The sequence below is a fragment of the Anastrepha obliqua genome, chromosome 2 (assembly GCF_027943255.1).
Source record: "Anastrepha obliqua isolate idAnaObli1 chromosome 2, idAnaObli1_1.0, whole genome shotgun sequence".
NCBI classification, from domain to species: Eukaryota; Metazoa; Arthropoda; class Insecta; order Diptera; family Tephritidae; genus Anastrepha; species Anastrepha obliqua.
The window spans coordinates 84,008,845-84,029,026 of NC_072893.1; the positions used below are offsets into that span (position 1 = coordinate 84,008,845).

Here is a 20,182-nt window from a genome sequence, read left to right on the forward strand (position 1 = left end):
GAATTGGGATTACAGGTTTGTGAAGCTTTTCTAATTTTTATATAAAATTTTAAAATTGGAAAAAGGTAAGGAAATTAGGTAAAACTGGTCAAACTGTTGATGTCGCGGGGTGTATATAGTACTTATACATACATATCGCACCCTAAATACAAAAGGGTCACAACTCAAAATGTAGCTTCTGCTCAAATATGAACGAGACGTTATCAATAAAACGGTCCGCGGATGACATATGGCAAAAATAAATTTTTTGTTTTTTGGTAGGACTGTTATAAGTTTACATGGCAAATTTCAGCGTGATATGTCACATAGTTTGTTTTCTGTGCTACTGTAAACAAGTCAAGCTCGAGTGTGGAAAATTTTGAGTTGTGACACTTTTGTATTTAGGGTGCGATTTGTACATATTTAACCGAAGATATTCCAACAACAACGCGATGAAGGCGTTGAAGGTGCTGAAACAACGATTATAAACATTATCTACCCGGTGTAGAAAATATATCTCATTCGAGAAAAGCTGTTTTGAAAAATAATAAATGTAAAACCGAATTTTACTTTCATAGAAAATGTTCATTACGCCACGCACTTATTAAATGACTCTCGTAAATGTATGTAAAATGTATATAAAGTATTTTTTTTTTCCTTTCCAATTAAAGTCCAAAGTTTGATTTTATTGTTTTCTGGCAATTACCGAAAACAATCGAATTTTTCTACATATACTTGAGGTGTTCACAAGTGTCGTTATTGTATATATGTTTGTCCTAAACTTCAAATTGGTAGAAATATATTTAGGAGATTTGCAAATCATATTATGAATTTTCACACAGTTAAAAAATAGTTGGTTGTGGTTTTAAGTTCACTATATATTTATTTAATCACCTTGTGTCGGTGGTTCACATTGTGTTTCATAAAATGACATATGCACATGTACATATATACTGTTACTATAACATAGAAATGTCCTAACTGATATTTTTGCTACTTTACTGGAGAAGAAAAAAACTGAATGCAAATTTAATGAGTACAGGAATCAATTAATTAGTTTCCACAGTAATGCAATACATTTTTAGTGAAGGTATATTTATAGGTTGTGCATCAAAATCCGTTGAATCTCCGATTTGGTAAACATATGAGCTTACACATATTTAACAAGCCCATCTATTTTGAAATTAGTGCTATTAGTTTTTGAACAGGTTTTTATAGCAGCATAAATATCCTCCATATATTTACGGGGACTGCTGCTGGAGTGATAGTCTTTGGCCGGATATAAACCCGGGTCGTTAACGTAACGTACGACCGACTGTCGTGGGATCCGGTCATATAGCGTTGTTGCTTGACAGTTGCCGTATATAAGGTTGTCACGGAAAAACACACAGATGTACAACGTACACAAATTGTGTGTTTCGGCGTTTTATGAAAACAAGAACGTGTGTCATTAACCCAAGAATAATTCCTCAATTAAAAGTCGAGATGCTGGAATGTCATGAAAATTTTCGTTCAGAAGAACCAGCGCCAAGTTCATTGCCACTATTAAGCTTTTTGAAAAAAAAAAGTATTTTATTACCCCAAACGTCCAATTCAAAAAGTATGAAGAAGTATAAAAATGAATATGATAACAATTACCTAAACACTAGATTACTTTACTTTTGAGTATCTAAGTCCACATACATATGTATGTATGTGTTTATTTAAGTGCACTGTGCAAAAGTCCAGATATGCAGATGTTTCGAAACGTAATTAAAATATATCTTCTGCTCAAATATGAACGAGACGTTATCAATAAAACGGTCCGCGGATGACATATGGCAAAAATAAATTTTTTGTTTGGACTGTTATAAGCTTACATAGCAAATTTCAGCGTGATATGTCACATAGTTTGTGCTACTGTGCTACTGTAAACAAGTCAAGCTCGAGTGTGTTCTTCGAATTTAACTATGGAAATATAAGTTGAACAAAGAATTTGTTTGAAATTTTGTTATACCAACAAAATTTCGGCTTCAGACGCCTTAAAAATGTTGCAGACAACCTATGGGGATTCTGCTCTATCGCGTGCACGTGTTTTTCAGTGGTACAAATCGTTCAAAGAGGGCCGTACATCAACCCAAAAAACCACGCCAAAGTCGCTCAAAAATTAAGGTTATGCTGACTGTTTTTTTCGATTACGAAGGTGTGGTGCACTCGGAGTTCCTTCCGCAAGGCCGATCGGTTAACGCTGAATATTATTTAGACGTTTTAAAGCGTTTGCGCGAGAACATTCGTCTTAAAAGGAAGGAATTGTGGGACAAAAAGTCATGGTTCTTGCATCACGATAATGCACCAGCTCACACATCACGTCTTGTTCGCGATTATTTGAACATAAATAATGTTAATATCGTTCCGCAAGCACCGTATTCGCCTGATATGGCTCCATGTGACTTTTTCCTGTTTCCCAAACTCAAGTTGCCGCTGCGTGGAAAACATTTTGAGACAATTGAAGTCATAAAAGAGAATTCGAAGAACACACTCGAGCTTGACTTGTTTACAGTAGCACAGAAAACAAACTATGTGACATATCACGCTGAAATTTGCCATGTAAGCTTATAACAGTCCTACCAAAAAACAAAAAAATTATTTTTGCCATATGTCATCCGCGGACCGTTTTATTGATAACGTCTCGTTCATATTTGAGCAGAAGTTATGTATACATTTTTTAACATTACGCCGTGAGTCGGAAATATGCAAGTTTGTTTCAATTGATTGAACTTTGAGCATTGCAAATTGTATCTTTGAAACGCATTACTGTAACACTTACAATATGTTCGTTCTTGTCTATTATATTATTTTACAATTATAACAATTGACAATTATAAGTAAATTCGTGTCTTTTTTTTAAATAACTGTATAATAACATATATGAGCATCCCTATATACATATGTATGCATATACATACATTCAGGGGCGAGAGTAATGACATGCACCGCCATTTCAACTAACGCCAATGCATTACATAATAAATTGAGAGTCATTGTTTATTTGAATACATCGGTGTTAGTAGACGCTGACGTCCACGGCGATTTTGCGTGCTTAGATTAAATTATCTACAGTCGGTGCATTAATAATAATATGAAATACAATGTGGGGAATTTTACGCATGTGTGCATCCATCCATTCGCATATGCACACGAGTGCATATGGTATAAAGTATATATGTAAATATGTATGTATGTATAGACGTTCGAGAGAGTGTGTTTTTCTCTGCTCTATTACCGGCGCTGTAAAACTGGATTCCACGGAGAAATATCGCATATACATATGTATGTATACACATGTACATATGCTTGATAAAATACAATAACATTGCAATGGGTGTGAAATTAAATATGACAACTTTTTATTTGATTGATAATATTTATGAAAGGCTGAGAGGGGCAGATGTTTTTTCATACATATAAATAATTTAATTCTGGTTTGCCACGTATTCATGAAAAAGTATACAGTTAGGGAAATTGATAGTTTGTTTTTTAACACGTTGACTGCCGAGCGAAATTTGCTGGTTATCACACAGCGCCGCAAGTGTGCATCACCACCACACCAAAAACAATGCGCCGGCACCCATTGCCCGGCGCGGCGCCATTGAAAAGCCATGCGCGGGCAATGGGTGCCGGCGCGGCAGTCAACGTGTTAAAGAGCCAATTACAGCTTGAACTTGTAACCTTCTTCAAAAATTAGTGCATTCTTTTGCTACATTTAATGTGGGAGGGTTGTATGGTTTAAAAAAAAAGAATTAATAATTAGTGACAACATAGTTTTTATTATTCAGGTCTGAATTTTTAATGAGAACAAATACATATGTATGTATTTATACACTAACTCTTAAAATAATTACATTAGCAAACGCTATACTCGTACACAAGGACTTTGAAATTCAGTTTTGTCTGATAGCATTTAACGATCTTAGCAAAATGCGGCCGAGCATTGCTATGCTGGCAAATCCCTTTTTCATGCCTCTAATCACCATTCATATGTATGTGTCCCCATAAAATAGGACAGAAATGATGAAAGCTCTCATTAGATTACTGATGAGAGCCTTCGTCGATAGACGACTTTACTCTTTGTTGGCAAGAGATTATTTATTTGTTTGATAACATGACTTAAATTATGCTTGCCTACCTCTGGTTCCATTTATTTGGCTTCATTATCCAGTGTGGAATAAGTTTTAATATAAATAAGTTTTGGACCACTTTTTTCAACACCAAAAAACATTTATAGTATCGAACAGCTGTCAGTTCGTGAGTAGAAATCTTCCACTTGTTACAGTTCGAAACGATATCCGTCAACAATTTCACTTAAGAATTTTTGAACAAAAGAACGTTTTAAGTCAAAAACCGAAATGTATCGCTCTGACTCTCGCTAACCCAAATTTTATTATTTTGGCTGCTTATCTTTTATGGCTGCCGCCATAGCGGACATTGTCATTTGAGTCCGAGTCTTGCATTTTTTTATGGCAAGAGGATATTTGTATGTTCCCTTTTAAGCTTTCATTTGAATTTCGTCCGTTACTTAATTTTAGTTTGGAAATCAGTAGAAGTCATGTGCACAAGAATAGAATAGACATACAAATAAGTTAAATAGCATTTCGTAAAAATCTTCTTTTTTCTGTATTAATTCTATCTGAAGCACACGAAGGTTACAAATAATCTTATTTATCGACCAATCATTTGCGAAATTTAGTATTCAAAATTTTGTGTTTGAAAACTTTCTAAAGCTCACTTCCATTGTGAAAATTAGTAGGAAGCAATATAACGACTGGCTATTTCCTGTTAAACTCTCACTTTAACCTGTTTCTTTTCCTAATGAAATATTTATTTATCAACAATGTCGCCACAGTTGATTTATCTCGCATTTCTATTTCACTTGCGTACGTAATTTATAACCGTTGCAAATTATTTATTTTAATTTATTTCAATACGCTCCATAACACTTCGAAGCGTTGATCTATTGAGAAATACACCCATATGTACAGTGGTGTGCATTGAAATAAAACTATCAATAGTCGATAAGCATGCACACAGGTACATAATATTTAAATACGTGGTGTTGCCATTAATAAACGTGTCTGGTGTAGTTGTGGAAGAATACAAGAATACACATTCGCTAAACACCAGCTGCTTAGTACTCGTATCAAGTCTTCCCTCTCGTGTACAGTACCTCTCACTTTTACAAAAACAAAAAAACAGTATAGCCAAAGCCTTCACTCACATTAGTCGCTTTTTTTTCGTTGTTAATGATGTAAAAGAGAAATGGGTGCGCATCTTTAAGCTGGCAGAAGAAGACTTTCAGCGTTCCTTGTAATTATGGAAGATTCGCAAGGAACGTGGAGTGTGGTGATAGATGTGATAGTAAGCAAATCTGTATGAAATCGGAATATATTGTTTTACACCATTAGTCTCGCTATTTAATAGCCACACCTCGTATATAGAAATACACCAAAGGCGGAATAATGAAATAATCTACTAATAATAGGAGTATTCTGACCGAGTTTCATAAGTTTCCGATTGAACGAGCTGAACCTCCAGAATGAGCGAATTGCCATTCTGAGTGACAGTCAGGCAACACTCAAGGCGTTGTCATCATTTTAGATTAAGTCCTCATTGGTCCTTGAGTGCATCGAGAAATTAGACTTGTTAGGAGTGCACAATCGCATCCGGGTCATATGGGTCCCAGGACACAGTGGTATAACTGGGTATGAATAGCAGTAACTAGAAATCAGTTTATTCAGTATTCGGAAAATTTTACAAAATACATGGGAAGTATACCCGAATATCGAATTAAATATTACCAACCGCGTTGGATCCAAGAATGTTATAATACAAGCTTGTATCATCTCAGGCTCAAGACGTACGCAGAGAAAATAAAAAAAAAAACAAGAATAAGAGCAAGAATGAGCGAAAGTAAGTGCAACAAACAAAGGAAAAAACTGCATGTGGAGCATTTATTATCGCTTGTGCTTTCACAATTTAGCACGCGGCACTAGTTTTTTTATATTCACTGCTTAATTCACAGACAAGTAACTTTGCACACAAAGAGTTTGTTTATTTTCTGTGCTTACGTCACTCCAAATTCACCAAGGACATGGTTTGAAATTGTTCAAAAATTGGAAAAAACAAAACATTTCAGAGATTCCTAGGCGTGTGAGAAACAAAAATTACTTCCTTATTATAATCAGGGAAGCCGACTTTGTATTCTATTTATTGTTTTCATGTATATTGTCAGTTTTTAGCGCTCAATATCCAAATAGACATTAGCTAAAACAAAAGGTAAAATAAACTAGAAAAATTTAATGGAGACCAAGCTTATTATTGTACACTTTTTTTAATGTTTATTTAAGATTTTTTGTAAGTATTCGACAAAATAATCGATATTCCATTCTACGATCACGCCTCCGCCAACGTGCATATTCTCGAAAATCTTCCACAGAATCTTTCTCTCACACACTCCAATGGGACGCCTCATTGGACGTTATCATCGGCTAAGCTCCTACGCCATGCAATAGAACTTATAAAGTATCATATATAGTTTTATTTGTCGAGAGAGGACTTTCTTACACCATTGCCTATTTAGTCTAAAGTAACACTTGTTGGCAACAGAAATTCTCACTTAATTTCCCTACACGAGCGTGTGGTAGAGACTAAATAAATCTGCATACTTTGGTGTATAAGGGTATAGATTCGAACGAAAGAAACATGGATTTAATTGTGAGGCGTGTACAATACGCTGGCTGCACGTTAATGAAGAAAAGAAACCCCAACTACATAGCTTTACGAATACACTTTGTAATCTGTGAATTTTCCTGTATGGCATGTTGAATTGAGCATAATTGCCAAAACACCACTTATTACTTAACACTTTTCTTACTCCTAAGCGATTTTCACTTTAAATCATTTCACTTTTCCTAAGTGAGATTTATCGCTTAACACGTTATTTCAAACAACAAACAACGACGAATACTGCTTGAATACATGTTTTTATGCACCATGGCGCCCCTATACATGTGTAATTTATGTATGCATGGGTAATTTAAATAACTGCGATACCTCAACAAGAAACAAAAAATGATAGCAATGCAAATTCCAACCTGACGATTCATTGAGTAGACGGCACCGTGGATCTACATACATATGTACATACACACGTTTACCTAGATTGATGAGAACCCTGAAACAAAATTGAAGACAATCACATAAGAAACCTGGCTTCATAATACACATGGTGTGGTTGTTTCGCCAAAGCCGAAAATAAAATATTGTACAATCGCTCTTTGTACGAGAGTTGCCTTTTATATTTCATGTATTTTGGGCCTTGCAAACCTATCTATGTAATTTAATAATATATTTTTATTGAAAAGTTACATATGTATAACGTTTTCACTCATGAGCTCTATTTGTTCTTTTTTCAGTGATTTGAAAAATGCTTTTCGCCCAAAAAATTGGAATTAACTCTTAAAAATTTCCGTGCGATGATTTATTTCGATTTTCGAAGTGAATTATCAAGACAGGAGGGCATTAATCGACTTACTTCGACTTTTGGCCTTGAAGCACTACACTTGTAGGATAGGTGAAGGCCGTCCAAAAACGTTGTTGGGCCAGAAGCAATCGATGCTGTGCGTCAATTGATAACGCGAAATAGTCATGTGATGCAGGTATCGCGAGAGAGAGCTATCCTTGAGCATTAGTGGGGCCAGCATGCATCCATGAACATTTGACTTCCGAATAAAGAAGTCCTTGTTGTTGTTGTTGTAGCAGCATAAACATGCATATATGCTGCTGGTGATACAGTTTTTGGCCGGATATAAAACCGAGTCGTTCTGGTAACGTAGAACCGACTGTCGTGGGAACGCCAAAAAATGGATCGTGTCGATTAGCGTAAAGAAATGTTGAAGAACTTCAGTCGCGGTGGTTCAAAGCGCGTCTTTGCCATCGTAATAGCTGAAGAATCTTGCATATACCGATGACCCGAAAATAAAACAGCAATTGATATTAAGGGTATTCCAAGACGAACTTAGTCCAACAAAAGTTGTTCGCGGAAGAAGCACCTGTACCATGTAGCCGAAGAGGATTCATTATTCGCTAAGACAATGCGAGCTTCACGTATCGGCTCATACAAGAGTGTTTTTGAGTACACAAAAAAAAAATTTATTGATGGGTCATTCGCCTTACAGCCCTAATATGGCATCTAATAGCTTGTTTTTGTTCCCGAACATCAAAAATAAAATGCGAGGTCAACGGTTTTCAACGCCTGGAAAAGCTGTTGAAGCCTTTAAACAGCTTGTTTTGGAGGTATCCACATCTGAGTGGCAAAAGTTATTTGAAAACTGGTTCAAGCGAATGCAGAAATGTGTTTACAAACTTTCAATTAAATATTTTGAAAAACAAAAAAGTAATTTTCATTTTTATTTTACTTAATATAGTTTGCATTATTTTTCACAAAATATAAAAGGCAATCTATATACATACATATCTATATATAACAAATCTATATATTTTTGTGGACCCCCTGAATCCCCAAGAATGTTTTTCTGAAATATATTAAAAAATATATTTACTTCTAGGTAATAATACATATCCGTATATAAAGTGATTTTTCACGAAAGTATAATTTTCGACTTAGACGGCTATTGTCTGTAGCCAAAGAATGGACTTACTATTTAAAATATTGCAAGTGTAAAAATAAATGTTCCAAACAGTTTTATAAAAAATACTAGCAGGTAACTTCTTCTATGCAGAATCAAAGCAGAGCACCAATTCCGTTCCCTCCACACTCGGTTCTACGTTATCCAAGTTCAGTCAAGGATTGTCGTTTCGGCTGCAATCTCCAAAAATTTATAGGGAGTATTCTATACTGTTACAATAACAACAGCAGCGCCCCAGTTCATGGTAAAATACAGCTTGGTGTTTTCTACAGCTTTGAAGGGGCATGTAGTAGCTCTGTAAGACCCGGTAGAACGCGGAAATGTGACAATTGAGCTACACACATGTTTGAGGTGACAATTCGATATGTTCGCTGTTTGTTAACCGCTAACCGATACCGCCTCAAAATAAGTTTGTTTCGCGCTAGTCAAGAGCTACTCCGATTTACTGTATGGTAAGCGTACAAATACACGTGCCATATTAGTATATTTATACATATGTAAGCAATCTGATGCTTCTGGGATTGCGCTGTTGTCTACAAGTTGACATAAGCAAATACGCGTGTGCACCTTGAAATTTAAAATTTGCACCTATTCATTCTAATTCCCCAATACATATTATACTATTAAATGTATATACTTACACACATACATAAGTACGTGCATATGTACACATCATACAGTCTATAAAGAACCTATGTAGATACATACTCGGCGTTTCTCATTCTATATTTTATTTATTCAATACTCGAAGCCTTAGTGGTTTCGAGTATTTTGGAAGCTTAAACGAGTGCTTAGCTTGGAGTGGCGACAATGGCGAGTTCCCCCACGGAAAGCTTTATGTTGCCGGTCACAATGTCAAAAAATAAATATTTAACAAATACATGCAAATATCTTACGAAAAGGAAGAAAGAAAACAATGGAAAAGAAATGGAATTTGCGTTATAAAAAGGAAACGTTTTGTCTTTAGCTGGAGAGTGGAACCATATATGTGTGTTTGTACATACATATGCATGTTTGCATACATTTATAAATGGAGCACTGCTCTCAAACGTCACGAAACAGAGTCCCGTGCTGTCAGGTGTTGCTAGAAGCGCGTAAATATCATAAACTAATAAAAGCTACATATGTAAGGAGGGCTTAAGGTTACCACAAATTATATAACAGGAAAACATAAAATGTCTACGCAACTGACGTTATCTGTGTTGAAAGTCTGTTGAATTAAAGTCTGTTCAAAGGTTAATCTACATAGGCATATTTCTACGAATTTTTTGTGTGAATGTGTGCAAGTACAAGGGTTAGGGTAATTGGGACGACAAGTTCAAAAACAATTAGTTTATTAACTGTATAAATATATGTGCTTATATATATATGTATGTATATGATATTTTGCTTTAAATATTTCCTAATAAAGTGACAAGTGGGCAAAGAAAACAAACTAAGGAAACGTTTACGTTCCCATTAATGGTTTCCATTAACAGCTTCTATTGAAATATAAAACAATAAAAAGCATATGTGGTAACCTAAGCGGGCAAACTCCATTATTTTATATTTTATTGTTATTATTTCATTGATTCCGAAATTGTCAAATCTTGTCAAATCCGCAGTTTTTTTGCAACAATGATTTAGCAACAGTGAGTGAATTTTAAAATTATTGCCTGACCAGTTTTGTATTATATGTAAGTACATAACTGTATGAATAGTTATAAAAGCTTTCATCATTTCCTGTATTTATATGTGTATTTATAACTAATTCTGTAAGTACTGAGTTTGAAGTTCGCTTGCATAGGCAGGGAAGCGTTTTTTAAACGTCGAAACTGTCTAGCACGCCATTGGAAATCAACTTCACATTTGATTAGATATGTATGCATATGTGTGTGTGTGTTATTATTAGAACAGTTTTTATCACCTCAACTTCCTTTATAAATCATCAACGTTAAGGCAACCAATTCTATTTAATTAAATTTTATTAAAAACACCCTTGGGCTTTTGCAGCTGACCCTGATGTCCACTGAGCACTAAACATTGAAATTGAGAGGCTGCCTCTTTAAAAATCCCATTATACTAAAAATTTAAAGCTTTAAAAACAAAGTTGAGGTTTTGCAACTGACTCTGGCCTTTGCATTGATTTTGGGCGGTAAGTGCATGCAACCCGCGACAAAACCATAGTACATGCACATTTTGAACAGTTTTGAATTTTCGCTTTTTTGTAATGTTCACTATTTTTTTTTTTTAAATTTTGACATATTGTCTAACAAAAACCATATAAGTTCAATTTTTTTCTTATGCAGTTTTGTAGCTAATTAAATTTCAATACAATAAAGTGCAAGTTTTAAACTGGGGAAAAATCCCGTTGGTTTTTCTAATTTTTCTCCCTGATGCTACTGAGCATTTTCTCCATAAAACAGATTTCGTGCAAATGTTGATGTGCTACTTTTTCGACCGCTGCTGCTAAACAACTAATGTTGAAAAATGTCCAAGAATTTGAGCACCAATTTTATACTATACATTAGAATGGCCAAAAACAAAAATTTGTTTCTTGATTGACCCCCAAATTTGTTCTATAGTCGAAAAATAGAAATTTTGTACCCACATTTTTTTTTATTAATATTTCACCGTAATTACCAACCCATGCAATTTTTCCTGTTTTATTAAAAAAGAACAATACAAACTATTTTATACCACACTAAAAAAACTACAATGTTTTAGGTATTTAAACAAAAATTGTTAAAAAAAAACTTAAATTCATTTAAAAGCGGCATAATAGTACATACTTTTGTTATTGATAATTTATCAGTCCAAAAAAAAAGGGATAAATATTCTTTTTTGTTTTTGTTTATTTAATTTAAATTTGTTTACTTTTGGTGGTTTTCAGATCCCCTACAAAATTAATAGTTTAAATAATTTTTTTTTTTTTTTCATTTTTTGAACATTTGTGAAGGGGAAGAAAAGGAGAGTAAATAATAAAGATTTGAAAAACGTTTCATACCAAGTGCATTTTCTCAAGGGAATTCAATGCTACTTTCCGAAGCAGTTGGTTGTGGAACGAGTAGATATTAACTAATATTAATATTAATAAACAAATAGATATCCCATTTTTCCATTGCACAAATTTATTAATTTCTACTTTTCAATGGATTTTCCTTTAAGTCTAATACAATTCTCAAGGAGGGTGGCTATCAGTTTCACAGCCACATTTGCGCAAAGGAGTCTATTTCTCTACTCCTATTTCCCTAATAACCTCTTTTTGTTTCTCTAAAAATGTATTGTAGCACTCTCCTACAACATTGACCCTTGAATCCTAAAAAACAATAGCCACAATCAACAAAAACTGTAATCTTTATTATGAATTTATGCCTCTAATCATTTAAGTACTACTCATGCAATCGTAGATGCATTATCAATGATTTTCATACGAACTGCTGATAAGCATACTTCATATGTATGTGAATGTACCCAAATATAAAAGTTGGATCAAAGCATGCCAGGCTATACTCGACAACGATGAAGACTACACCGCTTATTGAGTAATTGCGACTCGTAGTTTTGTACATACTTTTATGTAAAAAAATTTTAAATATATATCTTTTATATTTCATGAATAATCACGGTTCTTTTTTCTGACACAGACTGTATAAAATAGATACAGTCGTTGTATTCATTCGTTTCTTCCTGTTTATAGCCCGAAGAAATCCATTATTTTTGCGTAACATTTTTGCGCAAATGGTTTAAAACTGTTTTCTGGTCGATGTCTAGCTCCTGGACGATGCTACGACTACTAACATGCCGATCAACTTCGATTATTGCTCTGATTTTATCGACATTTTTGACATTATCGACATTTTCTTTGACATCAAAAATGCCTGAACGGAATCGAGGAAACCAAAATTGCACGTAATTATGTAGCTGTTACAGTATTGGCATCATAAACACCATTCACAATTTCAGCGACTTGGCTTGCATTTTCGTCTTTATCAAAAAAAAATTGTAAAATGTACCGAATTTTCTCCATTGTTAAAACCCTGTAACTCACAACTGAATGGAATAAACAAAAAACAGCAAACGAATTTTTTAGTGAGAAATGTCACCTTAACAACGAGCATAAACTTAAAATATTTCATCTACATTTTGCGAGATATCGATCACTATAGCCATCTACCCAGAAAATAATGGATTTCTTTTTCCCCAAACTAATATTTTTTTATAGCGGCCGCCGTAGCCGAATGGGTTGGTGCGTGATCACCATTCGGAATTCACTGAGAGGTCGTTGGTTCGAATCTCGGTGAAAGCAAAATTAATAAAAACATTTTTCTAATAGCGGTCGCCCCTCGGCAGGCAATGGCAAACCTCCGAGTGTATTTCTGCCATGAAAAAGCTCCTCATAAAAATATCTGCCGTTCGGAGTCCCTCCATTTGTGGAACAACATCAAGACGCACACCACAAATAGGAGGAGGAGCTCGGCCAAACACCCAACAGAAGTGTACGCGCCAATTATTTATTTATTTTATTTTAATATTTTTTTATATCAATGGTCAATAAATGAGGAAATATGAGAGTACGAAAAAATTTACTAAATATTGCACTTATTTATCCAATTTTTGTCAGTGTATGTATGATATTATATTATATATGTATATATGTATATATATATATTTTATTACGCGCGTGCAATTCAATTGGGAGCACTTTGTCGCGTACGTCCATGCATGCATACATACATATACCTGAATGTATGTACTATTTTTATTAACTTAACAAGTTTGAGCCGGTGTTCTCCCTCTGATATTCGTACATTTATTTGCGCATACATTTTGTTATTTGGCTCTATATCTAACGGGTGGTTTGTGAAAGTGTAGTGTTCTTCTTTTTCAAATAAATCACTGATGTGACACAAATTGCGCTATCAAATGTTGATTTCCATCCAAGTCTCGATTGAATTCTATATCTATTGGCCTCGGTACGACAGAAGCTGCACGTTTAAAGTGCTGGGATCCCACTCCACTCAATTTCCAAATTCATAGCAGTGGTCACCGGTCACTGTGTGATCGGAACTCATGCGGAGAAGCTTGGACTTACGTACAACCTCCATTCCAGAAGCTGTGGGGATTCGGCAGAGAAAGAGACTGTTGAACTCTTTCTTTGCAAATGTCGGGGTTTGACGACTAGGCGCTTGAGGTTCCTTAGTGTGCCTTTCGAGGATAGCCTGAGACAGTTCTCCAGCCTTGATGCCGTTTCCTTCTCAACTACATCAACAGCACTAGATGGCTGTAGATAGTTTTTTTTTTTTTTCAAGGCGGCACTCTAGAGCTCCTTATAGAGTACCCATCTAACCTATCTATCTACATAGAAATGCTCACGCTTTCCAGCATACAAATAGCAACTGCTATTAGACGCCGCTTCGGAATTCAAGCTTTTGGGTGACCCAAGAAAATGAGCGGTTTGTTAGAGACAAAATACCGTCGTACTAATTTGAAGCACTTGCTGAATTACAACTTTGCAGACCTCTCAGAAGGAAATATGGGCATTTCCACCGGAAGGCCCACCGCGATAAAATATTAAAAGTTAAAAAATTACAATATTTCGTCATATTCTCATAGAGAAACAATCAAATTTAATGTATGTATGAATTCATAACCCATTTCGACATATTGGAGTGCAAAAACGTGCAACGCGCAATTGCACGTTTTGCTAGTAAAAATAGTAAAAAAAAAATGGATAGGAAACTATGCGATTGCAAATACCTGTAAGTTTTTACTTTGCATTTTCACATATTTCGATGGCCTGTGCGACACTAAAAAACAACACTGCTTCGAAAGTACATGCAGAACGATTATCGCATGTTGAGTAAAAACAGAGATTTTTTATGCAATAAAAATAAAATTAACCTTGCTGCAAAATTAAAAGATTTGTGATCTTGGTACTTATTAAAGGTGAAGCAAAATTAATCGCCCTATTGGAAGATTTATAATTTTTGCAAATGTCGTCGTACATCAATCTTATTTGACACTTGTGAACTAGACAGCTGCTACACACAAATGTACAAGCGATGAATCGCGCAAAGGGCAAAATAAAGATTTCGATTACCCAAAATAATTTGATTTTTATTTAGTAAAAAAGTTATTGAAAAACCAAATTGGATGATTAATTTTGCGCCAAATTGTATAAAATGATTCACGTTCGACATCGTACGGGAGAAATTAAAAAAAATTAAAAATTATTATTTTTTTTTTTTTAATAAATGATGTATTCATATAAATACATATATACTTTTATTTGATAAAAATCCAAATGTGCAAAAACGTCGGCGAATAGGTAATAATAAATAAGAAATTGCAAACGGTAGAAAGAAAAGTTGAACGAAGATCACACAAGAAATAATGCGAAGTGCTAGGCAAAGCGTTGGTCGAAGAAAATAATGCAATGACTGAAAAGAAAATACGACATGAGCGCATGAGTAAGGGACAAAGTCGGGAGAAGCTCTGAGAAATGCGAAATGCAAAACAAGCCTTACAAAAGCAGGCTAACGTTGGCAAAAGCTGTAAAAAAGTGCCAAAAAACATATATAATTGGCGCGTACACCCTTTTTGGGTATTTGGCCGAGCTCCCCCTCCTATTTGTGGTGTGCGTCTTGATGTTGTTCCACAATGTGCCATGAAAAAGCTCCTCATAAAAATATCTGCCGTTCGGAGTCGGCTTAAAACTGTAGGTCCCTCAATTTGTAGAGCAACATCAAAACACACGCCACAAATAGGAGGAGAAGCTCGGCCATATACCCAAATATTGTATAATCGCCAATTATAAAAAATAAATATAAAATCTAAAATAAAAATGTGCGCGATCCGGAACAAATTTAAGACGCCTTTACTAGTTTTTTTTTATTTATTTTTTAATGAGTCTCAGGGCATAAGCTTTAAGCAATAAAAAATTATATATATTTTTTGCATATTATTTCAGCTTTAATTTGAAAAATTCTAAACTTTTAAATGTATCCCCCCTTTTTAATATAACTCATGTTTTGTTACTGAATACGAGATACCAAATTCCGATGACTCTAATAATTTTTTTTTGAGTCGTTGACTTCTTTAATATAAATAAAAATTGTATTTTAAATGCCCATTAGATGCATATTTTTTCATTTAATATGACAATTAATACTTTTCTAACTGCCTTATACTTGAACGACCTGGGTGGCTAATCAAATACATACAAACATATGTAATAACTAACCCTACATATTAAATTTTTCAATTTATTTTTCTGAAGTAGTCCAAAAATGTTGGTGAAATTGTATGCAGTGGATATTTGTATCAGTTACGCCTAATAATGTTCACCTCTGTATAATGAATTGTAGTCTTGCATATTATTCATATTCTTATCGATGAGCATGCTTTGATATACATATCTATTGTTTTATTGTAGCAAAGATTGAGATATCTTTTTTTGTTGTAAGCAACTCTATGCTCATGCATACATACATATACACATACACTTTACTAAATTTTTCTAGTCACGGCCTTTAGCAAATTTTTATTCAGATTTTATTAGTTTATGGCATTCAAATGAATCTTGATTTGTGTGTTTAAATGTGACAAAGGTACACTGATAGGTATAGTACTATAAAAGTGTATACATACATGATGCAACAACTTGAATTTCTTTGAAACTCATTAATCGAATGTAATAGGCGCCTTCAATTTGCCACTTCTCTTCTCTTCTTGTCATCTCTATCTCTCTATCTGTCCACTTGACGAAAAATGTGTATGTGAAAGCAACAACACGAGCAAGATTTGCCGCAAGCGAGTACGGTTATACCTCATAAAACTGGTATAACTCACTATTTTGACAAACAAAAGTAATTTTGGCAGCTCTTTTCTAGCGCTTATTTATACCAGTTGCCTTATCTTTTTGCCACTTACGTTTGGTGAGGCCAGAGGCCTATAGTATGCACAGTATAAACTCTTTTATATCCACATACCTATACTTGGCGTATCCACTATTAATTCGTACCCATTGTAAGCTCATTGTTTGAATGTGGTGCTATTTACATTAAGAAAAAAGCATTTGCACTTTATAGGTATAGTTTATTGTTTTTTGTTAATAATTTGTATATGTTACTGAAGGCTCCATTAGTAATTCGTTGCTTGGTATAAAATTAAATTAGTAATTAGTTTCGCCAAGTTCACCGATGATTATTGCTTCCCACTGTTTTCTCATCTGCCATTATCAGACTCATATGTAAATTTTGCTTTATATCAACTTCGCATCCACAATGACACGTGGTAAGCCTACTATCGGGTGTTTTTTTAACTGTATGAAAACCATCGATATGTTGTTGTTGTAGCAGCATAAACATTCCCCATACATATACGAAGAATGCTGCTGAAGTGAAGTATCCTAAAACCCTCTGTCGTGGGAACGAGAACTATCGATATTGGTCTGTGTTTACATTTCTGTTCACTAAGGTTTGACAACCCATCATCAATCGTTTAACGCGAGAACAATGCTTCTGAATTGCGGAAATTCTCTAAAAACAAAATCCGTCCACGAAATGCATAGAGTAAAGTGCTGAAGAAGAGGACGAAATGTCAATTCGTCGCCATTTTCAAGTTGTTGGCTTTTGTCCTTCGACTATGTGGAAAATTTTACGTAAGGATCTTTGCTTGCGTGCCTATTAAATATAGCGCGTTTCAGAATTGAAGCCAAATGAACATTGTTTGCGTTACATTTTTGTTGATTAGGCTCATTTAGATTTATTATTCAGATTTATTGGAAAAAGTAGTCAAAAATTGTACTGATCGAATGTACCTTGTAACTCGTAGCCACGGGAGACATACATATGCCGGATATCATATTCGAAAAATAAATACTCTCAAATTATCTAGCAGATTATAATTAAAAAAATCAAATCTTTCCAACAATATTTCTGTTGTATTATCATTTTAGGTTCTCTAAATCTTAAAGAAACAGCCGATACTTAGTAAAAATATTAGCAATTTTATAATTATAATTCTAGTGCATATATTCAAAAATTGTGCCAGTAAGTCCAAAAAACGAACTGGTTGCACTGAGGCAAAAATGCCGCACATGAAGGTGAATCGACGCAAATGGGCCGCGAGTGGACCAGGCAAAACCTACATAAGTTAGGTCATAAGTATGATTGTTACTATAAAAAATATTGTCGGTTTAATATTTAATAGATTTTTTGAATTTGTCTTCCTTTACTGTTTCACGAAAGAAAGGTTAATAAGGACAATAAGAAAAAGAGGTTAATAAGGGCAAAAAGCAGATAAAAACTGGATCTAGAGGCAACAGGAAATATTTAGCGATGAACCGAAATTTTATGTTAACTAAGAACAAGAGTCATACGCAAAAAAACGAAGCCTACCATAATAACTGTCTGTGGCGGACGATAAAATTTCCAGAAAGCGTAATTTTGTGGAGACGTATGTCAGCACTCGTTGCTAGTAAATTGCAATTCATAAATTACACAATAAAAACACAGGACTATATAAATTTATTGAAAATTAACTTATTCCCCTCTGTGCAAAAACTTCGAATGAATGAATTTATCATTCAGCAAGATGGTGAATCGCCCCTAGTTAAAATCACAAGTCTAGTTAAAATCACAAAAAATCAGATCCAGACCATTGTTCACATTTTAACACAACTAATTTTATTTTCATCAAAATTTAAAACACTCAAGATTTTCGGTTCTTAGCATCGATCATACCAGGCACTGTACATTTGAATATCCAAGTAAATTTCGAGTAAATTTATCTTCCGTAGCCACATTACGACAGATCCAAGTAACCACTGTAAAACCGACGGAATTAAAATCGTTTATCTGCCACACTTTTTTTTAACCTCTAAACTGCTTTAACTGCAAAAGCATATTCCGAAACAAAAGAGGCAAGAGTTAGTAATAAAAAAATTCAAAATTTACGTGAAACTAACTTTAAACACTAAAGTATTTTGTGTATGCGTCTATGTATACATATATATATGTATATATATACATATACGAATATTTGAAATAATTGAATTTGAACGTGTGAGGGGTGCGCGAATGGCATAACCTTGACCGCCACACCGTCGTCGCATTAAAGCCAACCGCGCATGATAATGACTGATAAATGACAACAAATACTGCATTTTTTGAAAAGTTGGCGTGCTACAAGTTCACGACAGCAGAAACGAGAAGTAATACATTTCAAAGCGTTTCGAGCTTTTAATGGCATAAATTTATAAATTTTGCGTGTTTCCATATTTTTTATTTTAACATCTGAAAACCGACCGCTTCATATGCATGTGAGATGACAGATATGAGGGACTACAGGCATATTAACGTGTATGCATAATAAAAATGCTCAGTAATCTTAATAAATACATACCATGTACATACAGTATAATAGTTAGTTGCCGAAAAGCGAACAAAATACTTTCATTTCATACTCGCTATATATAAAAAATTACGCTTTGTTTGATAGAAGGTAGGAATTACAATTATATTTTTACATCTTATTTGTGCATTTTCATATAATATTTCTAGCTGATTTTGCTTACCTTTTTGCTCCACTTTTATTTATAATGTGCAATTATTTAAAAAAAAATGCAATAATATTGTGTGATTTAGTTATGAGTTCTCCAACGACACAGCAACGTTTTATCTCTGCCTCTCTTTTAAAACGTATGTAAGTAATGGTTTGAACTGAGTGAGACAGGCAGACTTGTTTGGTCGGTTTATCCAATACTTTTCACCTACTAACTTCGCCGAAGGATAGGCTTAATTTATATATAAATGATTTTATTGTATTACTACCTCTTAAATTTAATATTTAAATATTTTAGGGAACGAACAATTAAAGCCCGATGTACCGAAATCTAAATACTTAATAAAAAATGTAATGTATTTTGAGTACGCACGTATTAGGTACCAAAAACTAAGAAAAACTGAATAAAACGACTATTATAACACACAATCTCACAAATACAATCACAGATTTTGTGCACGAAATACGATCACGAATGACCAGACCAGACGAGCAGCAGGTGTACGTCGTTCCAGCGTGGAACCGAATGAATGACTGAAGCCAAGCAATCAGCTAAAATGCAGAGAAGACACCGAAATAGCAAAATGACGGGGATTATACTGAGGCAACCAATTGACCAGCCGATCGCGTAGTTAGCGGGAGCGACATACAGGAAAGAACAGCTTTAAACAGTCGGGCACTAATCGGCAAAGAAATTCATGTACGAAAAATAAAGGCATCAACACTACCAAAAAATGCACACATGTTTACACACACACTAACACAAACGCCTATAGGTATCAACAACAACTTGTAGTAACAAATATACCCTACCACAATGTTCAGACTGAGGTTCATAAATTAATTCTTACAAAATAAAACAAATAAAAACTTGACGGGAGAAATAATGTTCACATATGATAAGAGTTTTTGGTGCGTGTTAGAATATTAAAAGAACGGCATCGACTGAATCATGTTATATTACTGAATCA

At 34.3% G+C, this 20,182-nt stretch overlaps 1 protein-coding gene across 5 annotated transcripts in view; it reads right to left on the minus strand.

The window, feature by feature from the left end:
• LOC129239712 (NADPH--cytochrome P450 reductase) overlaps positions 1 to 20,182 on the minus strand; it is a 44,455-nt gene that overhangs the window by 17,911 nt on the left and 6,362 nt on the right. For 2 of the 5 annotated variants that reach the window (XM_054875473.1, XM_054875469.1), the window contains exon 1: positions 19,225 to 19,753. The exons of 2 other annotated variants lie outside the window; for them this stretch is intronic. The gene's annotated coding sequence lies outside the window, so the exon portion shown is untranslated. Of the gene's footprint in view, positions 1 to 19,224; positions 19,754 to 20,182 lie in introns of those variants that run through there. One more of the 5 variants, XM_054875471.1, reaches the window with a different exon arrangement.